Below are 22160 nucleotides of genomic sequence, written 5' to 3'. Positions count from 1 at the left end.
ATGAACGATGAAGAATGAACAAGGATTAATGGTCAATGACGAATGAACGATGTAGAATGGACACGGATCAATGATCAATGAAGAATAAATGATGAAGAATGAACAAGGATCAATGATCAATAACGAATGAACGATGAAGAATGAACAAGAATCAATGATCAATGAAGAATGAACGATGAAGAATGAACAAGGATCAATGATCAATGACGAATGGACGATGAAGAATGAACAAGGATCAATGGTCAATGACGAATGAACGATGAAGAATGAACAAGGATCAATGATCAATGAAGAATGAACGATGAGGAATGAACAAGGATCCATGATCAATGAAGAATGAACGAAGAAGAATGAACAAGGATCAATGATCAATGAAGAATGAACAAGGATCAATAGTCAATGAAGAATGAACAAGGATCAATGATCAATGAAGAATGAACGATGAAGAATCAACAAGGATCAATGATCAATGAAGAATGAACGATGAAGAATGAACAAGGATCAATGATCAATGACAAATGAACGATGAAGAATGAACAAGGATCAATGATCAATGAAGAATGAACGATGAAGAATGAACAAGGATTAATGGTCAATGACGAATGAACGATGAAGAATGAACAAGGATCAATGATCAATGAAGAATGAACGATGAAGAATGAACAAGGATCAATGATGAATTACGAATGAACGATGAAGAATAAACAAGGATCAATGATCAATGAAGAATGAACGATGAAGAATGAACAAGGATCAATGATCAATGAAGAATGAAAGATGAAGAATGAACTAGGATCAATGATCAATGAAGAATGAACGATGAAGAATGAACAAGGATCAATGATCAATGAAGAATGAACGATGAAGAATGAACAAGGGTCAATGATCAATGAAGAATGAACGATGAAGAATGAACAAGGATTAATGATCAATGAAGAATGAACGATTATGAATAAACAAGGATTAATGATCAATGAAGAATAAACGATGAAGAATGAACAAGGATCAATAGTCAATGACGAATGAACGATGAAGAATGAACAAGGATCAATGATCAATGAAGAATGAACGATGAAGAATGAACAAGGATCAATGATCAATGAACAATGAACGATGAAGAATGAACAAGGGTCAATGATCAATGAAGAATGAACGATGAAGAATGAACAAGGATTAATGATCAATGAAGAATGAACGATGAAGAATAAACAAGGATTAATGATCAATGAAGAATGAACGATGAAGAATGAACAAGGATTAATGGTCAATGACGAATGAACGATGAAGAATAAACAAGGATCAATGATCAATGAACGATGAACGATGAAGAATGAACAAGGATCAATGATCAATGAAGAATGAACGATGAAGAATGAACAAGGATCAATGATCAATGAAGAATGAACGATGAAGAATGAACAAGGATTAATGATCAATGAAGAATGAACGATGAAGAATAAACAAGGATCAATGATCAATGAAGAATGAACGATGAAGAATGAACATGGATTAATGGTCAATGACGAATGAACGATGAAGAATGAACAAGAATCAATGGTCAATGACGAATGAACGATGAAGAATGAACAAGGATCAATGATCAATGAAGAATGAAAGATGAGGAATGAACAATGATCCATGATCAATGAAGAATGAACGAAGAAGAATGAACAAGGATCAATGATCAATGAAGAATGAACAATGAAGAATGAACAAGGATCAATAGTCAATGAAGAATGAACAAGGATCAATGATCAATGAAGAATGAACGATGAAGAATGAACGATGAAGAATAAACAAGGATCAATAGTCAATGACGAATGAACGATGAACAATGAACAAGGATCAATGATCAATGAAGAATGAACGATGAAGATTGAACAAGGATTAATGGTCAATGTCGAATGAACGATGAAGAATGAACAAGGATCAATGATCAATGAAGGATGAACGATGAAGAATGAACAAGGATCAATGATCAATGAAGAATGAACGATGAAGAATGAACAAGGATCAATGATCAATGAAGAATGAACGATAAAGAATGAACAAGGATTAATGATCAATGAAGAATGAACGATGAAGAATAAACAAGGATCAATGATCAATGAAGAATGAACGATGAAGAATGAACAAGGATTAATGGTCAATGACGAATGAACGATGAAGAATGAACAAGGATCAACGATCAATGAAGGATGAACGATGAAGAATGAACAAGGATCAATGATCAATGAAGAATGAACGATGAAGAATGAACAAGGATCAATGGTCTATGAAGAATGAACGATAAAGAATGAACAAGGATCAATGATCAATGACGAATGAACGATGAAGAATGAACTAGGATCAATGATCAATGACGAATGAACGATGAAGAATGAACAAGGATCAATGATCAATGAAGAATGAACGATGAAGAATGAACAAGGGTCATTAATCAATAAAGAATGAACGATGAAGAATGAACAAGGATTAATGATCAATGAAGAATGAACGATGAAGAATAAACAAGGATCAATGATCAATGAAGAATGAACGATGAAGAATGAACAAGGATTAATGGTCAATGACGAATGAACGATGAAGAATGAACAAGGATCAATGATCAATGAAGGATGAACGATGAAGAATGAACAAGAATCAATGATCAATGAAGAATGAACAAGGATCAATGATGAATGAAGAATGAACGATGAAGAATGAACAACGATCAATGATCAATGAAGAATGAACGATGAAGAATGAACAAAGATTAATGCTCAATGAAGAATGAACGATGAAGAATGAACAAGGATCAATGATCAATGAAGAATGAACGATGAAGAATGAACAAGGATTAATGGTCAATGACGAATGAACGATGTAGAATGGACAAGGATCAATGATCAATGAAGAATAAATGATGAAGAATGAACAAGGATCAATGATCAATAACGAATGAACGATGAAGAATGAACAAGGATAAATGGTCAATGAAGAATGAACGATGAAGAATGAACAAGGATCAATGATCAATGACGAATGAGCGATGAAGAATGAACAAGGATCAATGATCAATGAAGAATGAGTTATGAAGAATGAACAAGGGTCAATGATGAATGAGGAATGAACGATGAAGAATGAACAAGGATCAATGGTCAATGAAGAATGAACGATGAAGAATGAACAAGGATCAATGATGAATGAAGAATGAACGATGAATAATGAACAAGGATCAATGATCAATGAAGAATGAACGATGAAGAATGAACAAAGATCAATGCTCAATGAAGAATGAACGATGAAGAATGAACAAAGATTAATGCTCAATGAAGAATGAACAATGAAGAATGAACAAGGATCAATGATCAATGAAGAATGAACGATGAAGAATGAACAAGGATTAATGGTCAATGACGAATGAACGATGTAGAATCAACAAGGATCAATGATCAATGAAGAATAAATGATGAAGAATGAACAAGGATCAATGATCAATGACGAATGAACGATGAAGAATGAACAAGAATCAATGATCAATGAAGAATGAACGATGAAGAATGAACAAGGATCAATGATCAATAACGAATGGACGATGAAGAATGAACAAGGATCAATCGTCAATGACGAATGAACGATGAAGAATGAACAAGGATCAATGATCAATGAAGAATGAACGATGAGGAATGAACAAGGATCCATGATCAATGAAGAATGAACGAAGAAGAATGAACAAGGATTAATCATCAATGAAGAATGAACAATGAAGAATGAACAAGGATGAACAGTCAATGAAGAATGAACAAGGATCAATGATCAATGAAGAATGAACGATGAAGAATGAACATGGATCAATGATCAATGAAGAATGAACGATGAAGAATACACAAGGATCAATAGTCAATGACGAATGAACGATGAAGAATGAACAAGGATCAATGATCAATGAAGAATGAACGATGAAGAATGAACAAGGATTAATGGTCAATGACGAATGAACGATGAAGAATGAACAAGTATCAATGATCAATGAAGAATGAACGATGAAGAATGAACAAGGATCAATGATCAATGAAGAATGAACGATGAAGAATGAACAAGGCTCAATGATCAATGACAAATGAACGATAAAGAATGAACAAGGATCAATGATCAATGACGAATGAACGATGAAGAATGAACTAGGATTAATGGTCAATGACGAATGAACGATGAAGAATGAACAAGGATCAATGATCAATGAAGAATGAAAGATGAAGAATGAACAAGGATTAATGGTGAATGACGAATGAACGATGAAGAATGAACAAGTATCAATGATCAATGAAGAATGAACGATGAAGAATGAACAAGGATCAATGATCAATGAAGAATTAACAATGAAGAATAAACAAGGATTAATGGTCAATGACGAATGAACGATGAAGAATGAACAAGGATCAATGGTCAATGACGAATGAACGATGAAGAATGAACAAGGATTAATGATCAATGAAGGATGAACGATGAAGAATGAACAAGGATCAATGATCAATGAAGAATGAACGATGAAGAATGAACAAGGATCAATGATGAATGACGAATGAACGATGAAGAATGAACAAGGATCAATGATCAACGAAGAATGAACGATGAAGAATGAACAAAGATTAATGCTCAATGAAGAATGAACGATGAAGAATGAACAAGGATCAATGATCAATGAAGAATGAACGATGAAGAATGAACAAGGATCAATGGTCAATGACGAATGAACGATGTAGAATGAACAAGGATCAATGATCAATGAAGAATAAATGATGAAGAATAAACAAGGATCAATGATCAATAACGAATGAACGATGAAGAATCAACAAGAATCAATGATCAATGAAGAATGAACGATGAAGAATGAACCCTGGATCAATGATCAATGACGAATGGACGATGAAGAATGAACAAGGATCAATGATCAATGAAGAATGAACAAAGATCAATGATCAATGAAGAATGAACGATGAAGAATGAACAAGGATCAATGGTCAATGAAGAATGAACAAGGATCAATGATCAATGACGAATGAACGATGAAGAATGAACAAGGATCAATGATCAATGAAGAATGAACGATGAAGAATGAACAAGGATCAATGATCAATGAAGAATGAACGATGAAGAATAAACAAGGATGAATTATCAATGACAAATGAACGATGAAGAATGAACAAGGATCAATGATCAATGAAGAATGAACGATGAAGAATGAACAAGGATTAATGGTCAATGACGAATGAACGATGAAGAATGAACAAGAATCAATGATCAATGAAGGATGAACGATGAAGAATGAACAAGGATCAATGATCAATGAAGAATGAACGATGAAGAATGAACAAGGATTAATGGTCAATGACGAATGAACGATGAAGAATGAACAAGGATCAATGATCAATGAAGAATGAACAAGGATCAATGATCAATGACGAATGAACGATGAAGAATGAACAAGGATCAATGGTCAATGACGAATGAACGATGAAGAATGAACAAGGATCAATGATCAATGAAGAATGAACGATGAAGAGTGAACAAGAATCAATGATCTATGAAGAATGAACGAGGAAGAATGAACAAGGATCAATGATCAATGAAGAATGAACGATGAAGAATGAACAAGGATCAATGATGAATGACGAATGAACGATGAAGAATGAACAAGGATCAATGATCAATGAAGAATGAACGATGAAGAATGAACAAGGATCAATGATCAATGAAGAATGAACGATGAAGAATGAACAAGGATTAATGGTCAATGACGAATGAACGATGTAGAATGAACAAGGATCAATGATCAATGAAGAATAAATGATGAAGAATAAACAAGGATCAATGATCAATAACGAATGAACGATGAAGAATGAACAAGAATCAATGATCAATGAAGAATGAAAGAATGAACAAGGATCAATGATCAATGACGAATGGACGATGAAGAATGAACAAGGATCAATGGTCAATGACGAATGAACGATGAAGAATGAACAAGGATCAATGATCAATGAAGAATGAACGATGAGGAATGAACAAGGATCCAAGATCAATGAAGAATGAACGAAGAAGAATGAACAAGGATCAATGATCAATGAACAATGAACAATGAAGAATGAACAAGGATCAATAGTCAATGAAGAATGAACAAGGATCAATGATCAATGAAGAATGAACGATGAAGAATAAACAAGGATCAATGATCAATGAAGAATGAACGATGAAGAATGAACAAGGATCAATAGTCAATGACGAATGAACGATGAACAATGAACAAGGATCAATGATCAATGAAGAATGAACGATGAAGAATGAACAAGGATCAATGATCAATGAAGAATGAACGATGAAGAATAAACAAGGATCAATGGTCAATGACGAATGAACGATGAAGAATGAACAAGGAACAATGATCAATGAAGAATGAACGATGAAGAATGAACAAAGATTAATGCTCAATGAAGAATGAACGATGAAGAATGAACAAGGATTAATGGTCAATGACGAATGAACGATGAAGAATGAACAAGGATCAATGATCAATGAAGAATGAACGATGAAGAATGAACAAGGATCAATGATCAATGACGAATGAACGATAAAGAATGAACAAGGATCAATGGTCAATGACGAATGAACGATGAAGAATGAACAAGGATCAGTGATGAATGACGAATGAACGATGAAGAATGAACAAGGATCAATGATCAATGAAGAATAAACGATGAAGAATGAACAAGATGAACGATGAAGAATGAACCAGGATCAATGATCAATGAAGAATGAACGATGAAGAATGAACAAGGATCAATGATCAATGAAGAATGAACGATGAAGAATAAACTAGGATCAATTATCAATGACAAATGAACGATGAAGAATGAAAAAGGATCAATGATCAATGAAGAATGAACGATGAAGAATAAACAAGAATTAATGGTCAATGACGAATGAACGAAGAAGAATGAACAAGGATCAATGGTCAATGACGAATGAACGATGAACAATGAACAAGGATCAATGATCAATGAAGGATGAACGATGAAGAATGAACAAGGATCAATGATCAATGAAGAATGAACGATGAAGAATGAACAAGGATCAATGATGAATGACGAATGAACGATGAAGAATGAACAAGGATCAATGATCAATGAAGAATGAACGATGAAGAATGAACAAGGATCAATGATCAATGAAGAATGAACGATGAAGAATGAACAAGGATCAATGATCAATGACGAATGAACGATGAAGAATGAACAAGGATCAATGATCAATGAAGAATGAACGATGAAGAATGAACAAGGGTCAATGATCAATGAAGAATGAACGATGAAGAATGAACAAGGATTAATGATCAATGAAGAATGAACGATGAAGAATAAACAAGGATTAATGATCAATGAAGAATGAACGATGAAGAATGAACAAGGGTCAATGATCAATGAAGAATGAACGATGAAGAATGAACAAGGATTAATGTTCAATGAAGAATGAACGATGAAGAATAAACAAGGATCAATGATCAATGAAGAATGAACGATGAAGAATGAACAAGGATTAATGGTCAATGACGAATGAACGATGAAGAATTAACAAGGATCAATGGTCAATGAAGAATGAACGATGAAGAATGAACAAGGATCAATGATCAATGACGAATGAACGATGAAGAATGAACAAGGATCAATGATCAATGAAGAATGAACGATGAAGAATGAACAAGGATCAATGTTCAATGAAGAATGAACGATGAAGAATAAACAAGGATCAATTATCAATGACAAATGAACGATGAAGAATGAACAAGGATCAATGATCAATGAATAATGAACGATGAAGAATAAACAAAGATCAATGGTCAATGACGAATGAACGATGAAGAATGAACAAGGATCAATGATCAATGAAGAATGAACGATGAAGAATGAACAAGGATCAATGATCAATGACGAATGACGAATGAACGATGAAGAATGAACAATGATCAATGATCAATGAAGAATGAACGATGAAGAATGAACAAGGATCAATGATCAATGAAGAATGAACGATGAAGAATGAACAAGGATCAATGATCAATGAAGAATGAACGATGAAGAATGAACAAGGATCAATGATCAATGAAGAATGAACGATGAAGAATGAACAAAGATTAATGCTCAATGAAGAATGAACGATGAAGAATGAACAAGGATCAATGGTCAATGAAGAATGAACGATGAAGAATGAAAAAGGATCAATGATCAATAAAGAATGAACGATGAAGAATGAACAAGGATTAATGGTCAATGACGAATGAACGATGAAGAATGAACAAGGATCAATGATCAGTGAATGATGAACGATGAAGAATGAACAAGGATCAATGATCAATGAAGAATGAACGATGAAGAATGAACAAGGATTAATGATCAATGAAGAATGAACGATGAAGAATGAACAAGGATCAATGATCAGTGAAGGATGAACGATGAAGAATGAACAAGGATCAATGATCAATGACGAATGAACGATGAAGAATCAACAATGATCAATGATCAATGAAGAATGAACGATGAAGAATGAACAAGGATCAATGATCAATGAAGAATGAACGATGAAGAATGAACAAGGATCAATGATAAATGAGAATGAACGATGAAGAATGAACAAGGATCAAAGATCAATGAAGAATGAACGATGAAGAATGAACAAGGATCAATGATCAATGAAGAATGAACGATGAAGAATAAACAAGGATCAATGATCAATGACAAATGAACGATGAAGAATGAACAAGGATCAATGATCAATAAAGAATGAACGATGAAGAATGAAAAAGGATTAATGGTCAATGACGAATGAACGATGAAGAATGAACAAGGATCAATGATCAATGAATGATGAACGATGAAGAATGAACAAGGATCAATGATCAATGAAGAATGAACGATGAAGAATGAACAAGGATTAATGGTCAATGACGAATGAACGATGAAGAATGAACAAGGATCAATGATCAGTGAAGGATGAACGATGAAGAATGAACAAGGCTCAATGATCAATGAAGAATGAACGATGAAGAATGAACAAGGATTAATGATCAATGAAGAATGAACGATGAAGAATAAACAAGGATCAATGATCAATGAAGAATGAACGATGAAGAATGAACAATGATCAATGATCAATGAAGAATGAACGATGAAGAATGAACAAGGATCAATGATCAGTGAAGGATGAACGATGAAGAATGAACAAGGCTCAATGATCAATGAAGAATGAACGATGAAGAATGAACAAGGATTAATGATCAATGAAGAATGAACGATGAAGAATAAACAAGGATCAATGATCAATGAAGAATGAACGATGAAGAATGAACAATGATCAATGATCAATGAAGAATGAACGATGAAGAATGAACAAGGATCAATGATCAATGAAGAATGAACGATGAAGAATAAACAAGGATCAATTATCAATGACAAATGAACGATGAAGAATGAACAAGGATCAATGATCAATGAAGAATGAACGATGAAGAATGAACAAGGATCAATGGTCAATGAAGAATGAACGATGAAGAATGAACAAGGATCAATGATCAATGAAGAATGAACGATGAAGAATGAACAAGGATCAATGATCAATGAAGAATGAAGGATGAAGAATGAACAAGGATTAATGATCAATGAAGAATGAACGATGAAGAATAAACAATGATCAATGATCAATGAAGAATGAACGATGAAGAATGAACATGGATTAATGGTCAATGACGAATGAACGATGAAGAATGAACAAGAATCAATGGTCAATGACGAATGAACGATGAAGAATGAACAAGGATCAATGATCAATGAAGAATGAACGATGAGGAATGAACAAGGATCCATGATCAATGAAGAATGAACGAAGAAGAATGAACAAGGATCAATGATCAATGAAGAATGAACAATGAAGAATGAACAAGGATCAATAGTCAATGAAGAATGAACAAGGATCAATGATCAATGAAGAATGAACGATGAAGAATAAACAAGGATCAATAGTCAATGACGAATGAACGATGACCAATGAACAAGGATCAATGATCAATGAAGAATGAACGATGAAGACTGAACAAGGATTAATGGTCAATGTCGAATGAACGATGAAGAATGAACAAGGATCAATGATCAATGAAGGATGAACGATGAAGAATGAACAAGGATCAATGATCAATGAAGAATGAACGATGAAGAATGAACAAGGATCAATGATCTATGAAGAATGAACGATGAAGAATGAACAAGGATTAATGATCAATGAAGAATGAACGATGAAGAATAAACAAGGATCAATGATCAATGAAGAATGAACGATGAAGAATGAACAAGGATTAATGGTCAATGACGAATGAACGATGAAGAATGAACAAGGATCAATGATCAATGAAGGATGAACGATGAAGAATGAACAAGGATCAATGATCAATGAAGAATGAACGATGAAGAATGAACAAGGATCAATGGTCTATGAAGAATGAACGATAAAGAATGAACAAGGATCAATGATCAATGACGAATGAACGATGAAGAATGAACTAGGATCAATGATCAATGACGAATGAACGATGAAGAATGAACAAGGATCAATGATCAATGAAGAATGAACGATGAAGAATGAACAAGGGTCATTGATCAATGAAGAATGAACGATGAAGAATGAACAAGGATTAATGATCAATGAAGAATGAACGATGAAGAATAAACAAGGATCAATGATCAATGAAGAATGAACGATGAAGAATGAACAAGGATTAATGGTCAATGACGAATGAACGATGAAGAATGAACAAGGATCAATGATCAATGAAGGATGAACGATGAAGAATGAACAAGAATCAATGATCAATGAAGAATGAACGATGAAGAATGAACAAGGATCAATGATGAATGAAGAATGAACGATGAAGAATGAACAACGATCAATGATCAATGAAGAATGAACGATGAAGAATGAACAAAGATTAATGCTCAATGAAGAATGAACGATGAAGAATGAACAAGGATCAATGATCAATGAAGAATGAACGATGAAGAATGAACAAGGATTAATGGTCAATGACGAATGAACGATGTAGAATGGACAAGGATCAATGATCAATGAAGAATAAATGATGAAGAATGAACAAGGATCAATGATCAATAACGAATGAACGATGAAGAATGAACAAGGATAAATGGTCAATGAAGAATGAACGATGAAGAATGAACAAGGGTCAATGATCAATGAGGAATGAACGATGAAGAATGAACAAGGATCAATGGTCAATGAAGAATGAACGATGAAGAATGAACAAGGATCAATGATGAATGAAGAATGAACGATGAATAATGAACAAGGATCAATGATCAATGAAGAATGAACGATGAAGAATGAACAAAGATCAATGCTCAATGAAGAATGAACGATGAAGAATGAACAAAGATTAATGCTCAATGAAGAATGAACAATGAAGAATGAACACGGATCAATGATCAATGAAGAATGAACGATGAAGAATAAACAAGGATCAATGATCAATGAAGAATGAACGATGAAGAATACACAAGGATCAATAGTCAATGACGAATGAACGATGAAGAATGAACAAGGATCAATGATCAATGAAGAATGAACGATGAAGAATGAACAAGGATTAATGGTCAATGACGAATGAACGATGAAGAATGAACAAGTATCAATGATCAATGAAGAATGAACGATGAAGAATGAACAAGGATCAATGATCAATGAAGAATGAACGATGAAGAATGAACAAGGGTCAATGATCAATGACAAATGAACGATAAAGAATGAACAAGGATCAATGATCAATGACGAATGAACGATGAAGAATGAACTAGGATTAATGGTCAATGACGAATGAACGATGAAGAATGAACAAGGATCAATGATCAATGAAGAATGAAAGATGAAGAATGAACAAGGATAAATGATCAATGAAGAATGCACTATGAAGAATGAACAAGGATCAATGGTCAATGACGAATGAACGATAAAGAATGAACAAGGATTAATGATCAATGAAGGATGAACGATGAAGAATGAACAAGGATCAATGATCAATGAAGAATGAACGATGAAGAATGAACAAGGATCAATGATGAATGACGAATGAACGATGAAGAATGAACAAGGATCAATGATCAATGAAGAATGAACGATGAAGAATGAACAAGGGTCAATGATCAATGAAGAATGAACGATGAAGAATGAACAAGGATTAATGTTCAATGAAGAATGAACGATGAAGAATAAACAAGGATCAATGATCAATGAAGAATGAACGATGAAGAATGAACAAGGATTAATGGTCAATGACGAATGAACGATGAAGAATGAACAAGGATCAATGGTCAATGAAGAATGAACGATGAAGAATGAACAAGGATCAATGATCAATGACGAATGAACGATGAAGAATGAACAAGGATCAATGATCAATGAAGAATGAACGATGAAGAATGAACAAGGATCAATGTTCAATGAACAATGAACGATGAAGAATAAACAAGGATCAATTATCAATGACAAATGAACGATGAAGAATGAACAAGGATCAATGATCAATGAATAATGAACGATGAAGAATAAACAAGGATCAATGGTCAATGACGAATGAACGATGAAGAATGAACAAGGATCAATGATCAATGAAGAATGAACGATGAAGAATGAGCAAGGATCAATGCTCAATGAAGAATGAACGATGAAGAATGAACAAGGATCAATGATCAATGACGAATGAACGATGAAGAATGAACAAGGATCAATGATCAATGAAGAATGAACGATGAAGAATGAACAAGGATCAATGTTCAATGAAGAATGAACGATGAAGAATAAACAAGGATCAATTATCAATGACAAATGAACGATGAAGAATGAACAAGGATCAATGATGAATGAAGAATGAACGATGAAGAATGAACAAGGATCAATGATCAATGAAGAATGAACGATGAAGAATGAACAAGGATCAATGATAAATGACGAATGAACGATGAAGAATGAACAAGGATCAAAGATCAATGAAGAATGAACGATGAAGAATGAACAAAGATTAATGCTCAATGAAGAATGAACGATGAAGAATGAACAAGGATCAATGATCAATGAAGAATGAACGATGAAGAATGAACAAGGATCAATGGTCAATGACGAATGAACGATGTAGAATGAACAAGGATCAATGATCAATGAAGAAAAAATGATGAAGAATAAACAAGGATCAATGATCAATAACGAATGAACGATGAAGAATCAACAAGAATCAATGATCAATGAAGAATGAACGATGAAGAATGAACAAGGATCAATGATCAATGACGAATGGACGATGAAGAATGAACAAGGATCAATGATCAATGAAGAATGAACAAAGATCAATGATCAATGAAGAATGAACGATGAAGAATGAACAAGGATCAATGGTCAATGAAGAATGAACAAGGATCAATGATCAATGACGAATGAACGATGAAGAATGAACAAGGATCAATGATCAATGAAGAATGAACGATGAAGAATGAACAAGGATCAATGATCAATGAAGAATGAACGATGAAGAATAAACAAGGATGAATTATCAATGACAAATGAACGATGAAGAATGAACAAGGATCAATGATCAATGAAGAATGAACGATGAAGAATGAACAAGGATTAATGGTCAATGACGAATGAACGATGAAGAATGAACAAGAATCAATGATCAATGAAGGATGAACGATGAAGAATGAACAAGGATCAATGATCAATGAAGAATGAACGATGAAGAATGAACAAGGATTAATGGTCAATGACGAATGAACGATGAAGAATGAACAAGGATCAATGATCAATGAAGAATGAACAAGGATCAATGATCAATGACGAATGAACGATGAAGAATGAACAAGGATCAATGGTCAATGACGAATGAACGATGAAGAATGAACAAGGATCAATGATCAATGAAGAATGAACGATGAAGAGTGAACAAGAATCAATGATCTATGAAGAATGAACGAGGAAGAATGAACAAGGATCAATAATCAATGAAGAATGAACGATGAAGAATGAACAAGGATCAATGATGAATAACGAATGAACGATGAAGAATGAACAAGGATCAATGATCAATGAAGAATGAACGATGAAGAATGAACAAGGATCAATGATCAATGAAGAATGAACGATGAAGAATGAACAAGGATTAATGGTCAATGACGAATGAACGATGTAGAATGAACAAGGATCAATGATCAATGAAGAATAAATGATGAAGAATAAACAAGGATCAATGATCAATAACGAATGAACGATGAAGAATGAACAAGAATCAATGATCAATGAAGAATGAAAGAATGAACAAGGATCAATGATCAATGACGAATGGACGATGAAGAATGAACAAGGATCAATGGTCAATGACGAATGAACGATGAAGAATGAACAAGGATCAATGATCAATGAAGAATGAACGATGAGGAATGAACAAGGATCCATGATCAATGAAGAATGAACGAAGAAGAATGAACAAGGATCAATGATCAATGAACAATGAACAATGAAGAATGAACAAGGATCAATAGTCAATGAAGAATGAACAAGGATCAATGATCAATGAAGAATGAACGATGAAGAATAAACAAGGATCAATGATCAATGAAGAATGAACGATGAAGAATGAACAAGGATCAATAGTCAATGACGAATGAACGATGAACAATGAACAAGGATCAATGATCAATGAAGAATGAACGATGAAGAATGAACAAGGATCAATGATCAATGAAGAATGAACGATGAAGAATTAACAAGGATCAATGGTCAATGACGAATGAACGATGAAGAATGAACAAGGAACAATGATCAATGAAGAATGAACGATGAAGAATGAACAAGGATCAATGATCAATGAAGAATGAACGATGAAGAATGAACAAGGATTAATGGTCAATGACGAATGAACGATGAAGAATGAACAAGGATCAATGATCAATGAAGAATGAACGATGAAGAATGAACAAGGATCAATGATCAATGACGAATGAACGATAAAGAATGAACAAGGATCAATGGTCAATGACGAATGAACGATGAAGAATGAACAAGGATCAGTGATGAATGACGAATGAACGATGAAGAATGAACAAGGATCAATGATCAATGAAGAATAAACGATGAAGAATGAACAAGATGAACGATGAAGAATGAACCAGGATCAATGATCAATGAAGAATGAACGATGAAGAATGAACAAGGATTAATGGTCAATGACGAATGAACGATGTAGAATGAACAAGGATCAATGATCAATGAAGAATAAATGATGAAGAATAAACAAGGATCAATGATCAATAACAAATGAACGATGAAGAATGAACAAGAATCAATGATCAATGAAGAATGAAAGAATGAACAAGGATCAATGATCAATGACGAATGGACGATGAAGAATGAACAAGGATCAATGGTCAATGACGAATGAACGATGAAGAATGAACAAGGATCAATGATCAATGAAGAATGAACGATGAGGAATGAACAAGGATCCATGATCAATGAAGAATGAACGAAGAAGAATGAACAAGGATCAATGATCAATGAACAATGAACAATGAAGAATGAACAAGGATCAATAGTCAATGAAGAATGAACCAGGATCAATGATCAATGAAGAATGAACGATGAAGAATAAACAAGGATCAATGATCAATGAAGAATGAACGATGAAGAATGAACAAGGATCAATAGTCAATGACGAATGAACGATGAACAATGAACAAGGATCAATGATCAATGAAGAATGAACGATGAAGAATGAACAAGGATCAATGATCAATGAAGAATGAACGATGAAGAATTAACAAGGATCAATGGTCAATGACGAATGAACGATGAAGAATGAACAAGGAACAATGATCAATGAAGAATGAACGATGAAGAATGAACAAGGATCAATGATCAATGAAGAATGAACGATGAAGAATGAACAAGGATTAATGGTCAATGACGAATGAACGATGAAGAATGAACAAGGATCAATGATCAATGAAGAATGAACGATGAAGAATGAACAAGGATCAATGATCAATGACGAATGAACGATAAAGAATGAACAAGGATCAATGGTCAATGACGAATGAACGATGAAGAATGAACAAGGATCAGTGATGAATGACGAATGAACGATGAAGAATGAACAAGGATCAATGATCAATGAAGAATAAACGATGAAGAATGAACAAGATGAACGATGAAGAATGAACCAGGATCAATGATCAATGAAGAATGAACGATGAAGAATGAACAAGGATCAATGATCAATGAAGAATGAACGATGAAGAATGAACAAGGGTCAATGATCAATGACAAATGAACGATGAAGAATGAAAAAGGATCAATGATCAATGAAGAATGAACGATGAAGAATAAACAAGAATTAATGGTCAATGACGAATGAACGAAGAAGAATGAACAAGGATCAATGGTCAATGACGAATGAACGATGTAGAATGAACAAGGATCAATGATCAATGAAGAATAAATGATGAAGAATAAACAAGGATCAATGATCAATAACGAATGAACGATGAAGAATGAACAAGAATCAATGATCAATGAAGAATGAAAGAATGAACAAGGATCAATGGTCAATGACGAATGAACGATGAACAAGGAACAAGGATCAATGATCAATGAAGGATGAACGATGAAGAATGAACAAGGATCAATGATCAATGAAGAATGAACGATGAAGAATGAACAAGGATCAATGATGAATGACGAATGAACGATGAAAAATGAACAAGGATCAATGATCAATGAAGAATGAACGATGAAGAATGAACAAGGATCAATGATCAATGAAGAATGAACGATGAAGAATGAACAAGGATCAATGATCAATGACGAATGAACGATGAAGAATGAACAAGGATCAATGATCAATGAAGAATGAACGATGAAGAATGAACAAGGGTCAATGATCAATGAAGAATGAACGATGAAGAATGAACAAGGATTAATGATCAATGAAGAATGAACGATGAAGAATAAACAAGGATTAATGATCAATGAAGAATGAACGATGAAGAATGAACAAGGGTCAATGATCAATGAAGAATGAACGATGAAGAATGAACAAGGATTAATGTTCAATGAAGAATGAACGATGAAGAATAAACAAGGATCAATGATCAATGAAGAATGAACGATGAAGAATGAACAAGGATTAATGGTCAATGACGAATGAACGATGAAGAATGAACAAGGATCAATGGTCAATGAAGAATGAACGATGAAGAATGAACAAGGATCAATGATCAATGACGAATGAACGATGAAGAATGAACAAGGATCAATGATCAATGAAGAATGAACAAGGATCAATAGTCAATGAAGAATGAACAAGGATCAATGATCAATGACGAATGGACGATGAAGAATGAACAAGGATCAATGGTCAATGACGAATGAACGATGAAGAATGAACAAGGATCAATGATCAATGAAGAATGAACGATGAGGAATGAACAAGGATCCATGATCAATGAAGAATGAACGAAGAAGAATGAACAAGGATCAATGATCAATGAACAATGAACAATGAAGAATGAACAAGGATCAATAGTCAATGAAGAATGAACAAGGATCAATGATCAATGAAGAATGAACGATGAAGAATAAACAAGGATCAATGATCAATGAAGAATGAACGATGAAGAATGAACAAGGATCAATAGTCAATGACGAATGAACGATGAACAATGAACAAGGATCAATGATCAATGAAGAATGAACGATGAAGAATGAACAAGGATCAATGATCAATGAAGAATGAACGATGAAGAATTAACAAGGATCAATGGTCAATGACGAATGAACGATGAAGAATGAACAAGGAACAATGATCAATGAAGAATGAACGATGAAGAATGAACAAGGATCAATGATCAATGAAGAATGAACGATGAAGAATGAACAAGGATTAATGGTCAATGACGAATGAACGATGAAGAATGAACAAGGATCAATGATCAATGAAGAATGAACGATGAAGAATGAACAAGGATCAATGATCAATGACGAATGAACGATAAAGAATGAACAAGGATCAATGGTCAATGACGAATGAACGATGAAGAATGAACAAGGATCAGTGATGAATGACGAATGAACGATGAAGAATGAACAAGGATCAATGATCAATGAAGAATAAACGATGAAGAATGAACAAGATGAACGATGAAGAATGAACCAGGATCAATGATCAATGAAGAATGAACGATGAAGAATGAACAAGGATTAATGGTCAATGACGAATGAACGATGTAGAATGAACAAGGATCAATGATCAATGAAGAATAAATGATGAAGAATAAACAAGGATCAATGATCAATAACGAATGAACGATGAAGAATGAACAAGAATCAATGATCAATGAAGAATGAAAGAATGAACAAGGATCAATGATCAATGACGAATGGACGATGAAGAATGAACAAGGATCAATGGTCAATGACGAATGAACGATGAAGAATGAACAAGGATCAATGATCAATGAAGAATGAACGATGAGGAATGAACAAGGATCCATGATCAATGAAGAATGAACGAAGAAGAATGAACAAGGATCAATGATCAATGAACAATGAACAATGAAGAATGAACAAGGATCAATAGTCAATGAAGAATGAACAAGGATCAATGATCAATGAAGAATGAACGATGAAGAATAAACAAGGATCAATGATCAATGAAGAATGAACGATGAAGAATGAACAAGGATCAATAGTCAATGACGAATGAACGATGAACAATGAACAAGGATCAATGATCAATGAAGAATAAACGATGAAGAATGAACAAGGATCAATGATCAATGAAGAATGAACGATGAAGAATTAACAAGGATCAATGGTCAATGACGAATGAACGATGAAGAATGAACAAGGAACAATGATCAATGAAGAATGAACGATGAAGAATGAACAAGGATCAATGATCAATGAAGAATGAACGATGAAGAATGAACAAGGATTAATGGTCAATGACGAATGAACGATGAAGAATGAACAAGGATCAATGATCAATGAAGAATGAACGATGAAGAATGAACAAGGATCAATGATCAATGACGAATGAACGATAAAGAATGAACAAGGATCAATGGTCAATGACGAATGAACGATGAAGAATGAACAAGGATCAGTGATGAATGACGAATGAACGATGAAGAATGAACAAGGATCAATGATCAATGAAGAATAAACGATGAAGAATGAACAAGATGAACGATGAAGAATGAACCAGGATCAATGATCAATGAAGAATGAACGATGAAGAATGAACAAGGATCAATGATCAATGAAGAATGAACGATGAAGAATGAACAAGGGTCAATGATCAATGACAAATGAACGATGAAGAATGAAAAAGGATCAATGATCAATGAAGAATGAACGATGAAGAATAAACAAGAATTAATGGTCAATGACGAATGAACGAAGAAGAATGAACAAGGATCAATGGTCAATGACGAATGAACGATGTAGAATGAACAAGGATCAATGATCAATGAAGAATAAATGATGAAGAATAAACAAGGATCAATGATCAATAACGAATGAACGATGAAGAATGAACAAGAATCAATGATCAATGAAGAATGAAAGAATGAACAAGGATCAATGGTCAATGACGAATGAACGATGAACAAGGAACAAGGATCAATGATCAATGAAGGATGAACGATGAAGAATGAACAAGGATCAATGATCAATGAAGAATGAACGATGAAGAATGAACAAGGATCAATGATGAATGACGAATGAACGATGAAAAATGAACAAGGATCAATGATCAATGAAGAATGAACGATGAAGAATGAACAAGGATCAATGATCAATGAAGAATGAACGATGAAGAATGAACAAGGATCAATGATCAATGACGAATGAACGATGAAGAATGAACAAGGATCAATGATCAATGAAGAATGAACGATGAAGAATGAACAAGGGTCAATGATCAATGAAGAATGAACGATGAAGAATGAACAAGGATTAATGATCAATGAAGAATGAACGATGAAGAATAAACAAGGATTAATGATCAATGAAGAATGAACGATGAAGAATGAACAAGGGTCAATGATCAATGAAGAATGAACGATGAAGAATGAACAAGGATTAATGTTCAATGAAGAATGAACGATGAAGAATAAACAAGGATCAATGATCAATGAAGAATGAACGATGAAGAATGAACAAGGATTAATGGTCAATGACGAATGAACGATGAAGAATGAACAAGGATCAATGGTCAATGAAGAATGAACGATGAAGAATGAACAAGGATCAATGATCAATGACGAATGAACGATGAAGAATGAACAAGGATCAATGATCAATGAAGAATGAACGATGAAGAATGAACAAGGATCAATGTTCAATGAAGAATGAACGATGAAGAATAAACAAGGTTCAATTATCAATGACAAATGAACGATGAAGAATGAACAAGGATCAATGATCAATGAATAATGAACGATGAAGAATAAACAAGGATCAATGGTCAATGACGAATGAACGATGAAGAATGAACAAGGATCAATGATCAATGAAGAATGAACGATGAAGAATGAGCAAGGATCAATGCTCAATGAAGAATGAACGATGAAGAATGAACAAGGATCAATGATCAATGACGAATGAACGATGAAGAATGAACAAGGATCAATGATCAATGAAGAATGAACGATGAAGAATGAACAAGGATCAATGTTCAATGAAGAATGAACGATGAAGAATAAACAAGGATCAATTATCAATGACAAATGAACGATGAAGAATGAACAAGGATCAATGATGAATGAAGAATGAACGATGAAGAATGAACAAGGATCAATGATCAATGAAGAATGAACGATGAAGAATGAACAAGGATCAATGATAAATGACGAATGAACGATGAAGAATGAACAAGGATCAAAGATCAATGAAGAATGAACGATGAAGAATGAACAAGGAGCAATGATCAATGAAGAATGAACGATGAAGAATAAACAAGGATCAATGATCAATGAAGAATGAACGATGAAGAATAAACAACGATCAATTATCAATGACAAATGAACGATGAAGAATGAACAAGGATCAATGATGAATGAAGAATGAACGATGAAGAATGAACAAGGATCAATGATCAATGAAGAATGAACGATGAAAAATGAACAAATATTAATGCTCAATGAAGAATGAACGATGAAGAATGAACAAGGATCAATGGTCAATGAAGAATGAACGATGAAGAATGAACAAGGATCAATGATCAATGACGAATGACGAATGAACGATGAAGAATGAACAATGATCAATGATCAATGAAGAATGAACGATGAAGAATGAACAAGGATCAATGATCAATGAAGAATGAACGATGAAGAATGAACAAGGATCAATGATCAATGAAGAATGAACGATGAAGAATGAACAAGGATCAATGATCAATGAAAAATGAACGATGAAGAATCAACAAGGATCAATGATCAATGAAGAATGAACGATGAAGAATGAACAAGGATCAATGATCAATAAAGAATGAACGATGAAGAATGAACAAGGATTAATGGTCAATGACGAATGAACGATGAAGAATGAACAAGGATCAATGATCAGTGAATGATGAACCATGAAGAATGAACAAGGATCAATGATCAATGAAGAATGAACGATGAAGAATGAACAAGGATTAATGATCAATGAAGAATGAACGATGAAGAATGAACAAGGATCAATGATCAGTGAAGGATGAATGATGAAGAATGAACAAGGATCAATGATCAATGACGAATGAACGATGAAGAATGAACAATGATCAATGATCAATGAAGAATGAACGATGAAGAATGAACAAGGATCAATGATCAATGAAGAATGAACGATGAAGAATGAACAAGGATCAATGATAAATGACGAATGAACGATGAAGAATGAACAAGGATCAAAGATCAATGAAGAATGAACGATGAAGAATGAACAAGGATCAATGATCAATGAAGAATGAACGATGAAGAATAAACAAGGATCAATGATCAATGACAAATGAACGATGAAGAATG

The sequence above is a fragment of the Amaranthus tricolor genome, chromosome 11 (assembly GCF_026212465.1).
Source record: "Amaranthus tricolor cultivar Red isolate AtriRed21 chromosome 11, ASM2621246v1, whole genome shotgun sequence".
Taxonomy (NCBI): Eukaryota; Viridiplantae; Streptophyta; class Magnoliopsida; order Caryophyllales; family Amaranthaceae; genus Amaranthus; species Amaranthus tricolor.
The sequence above is the reverse complement of the archived record's forward strand: the minus strand, read 5'-3'. Positions refer to the sequence as shown.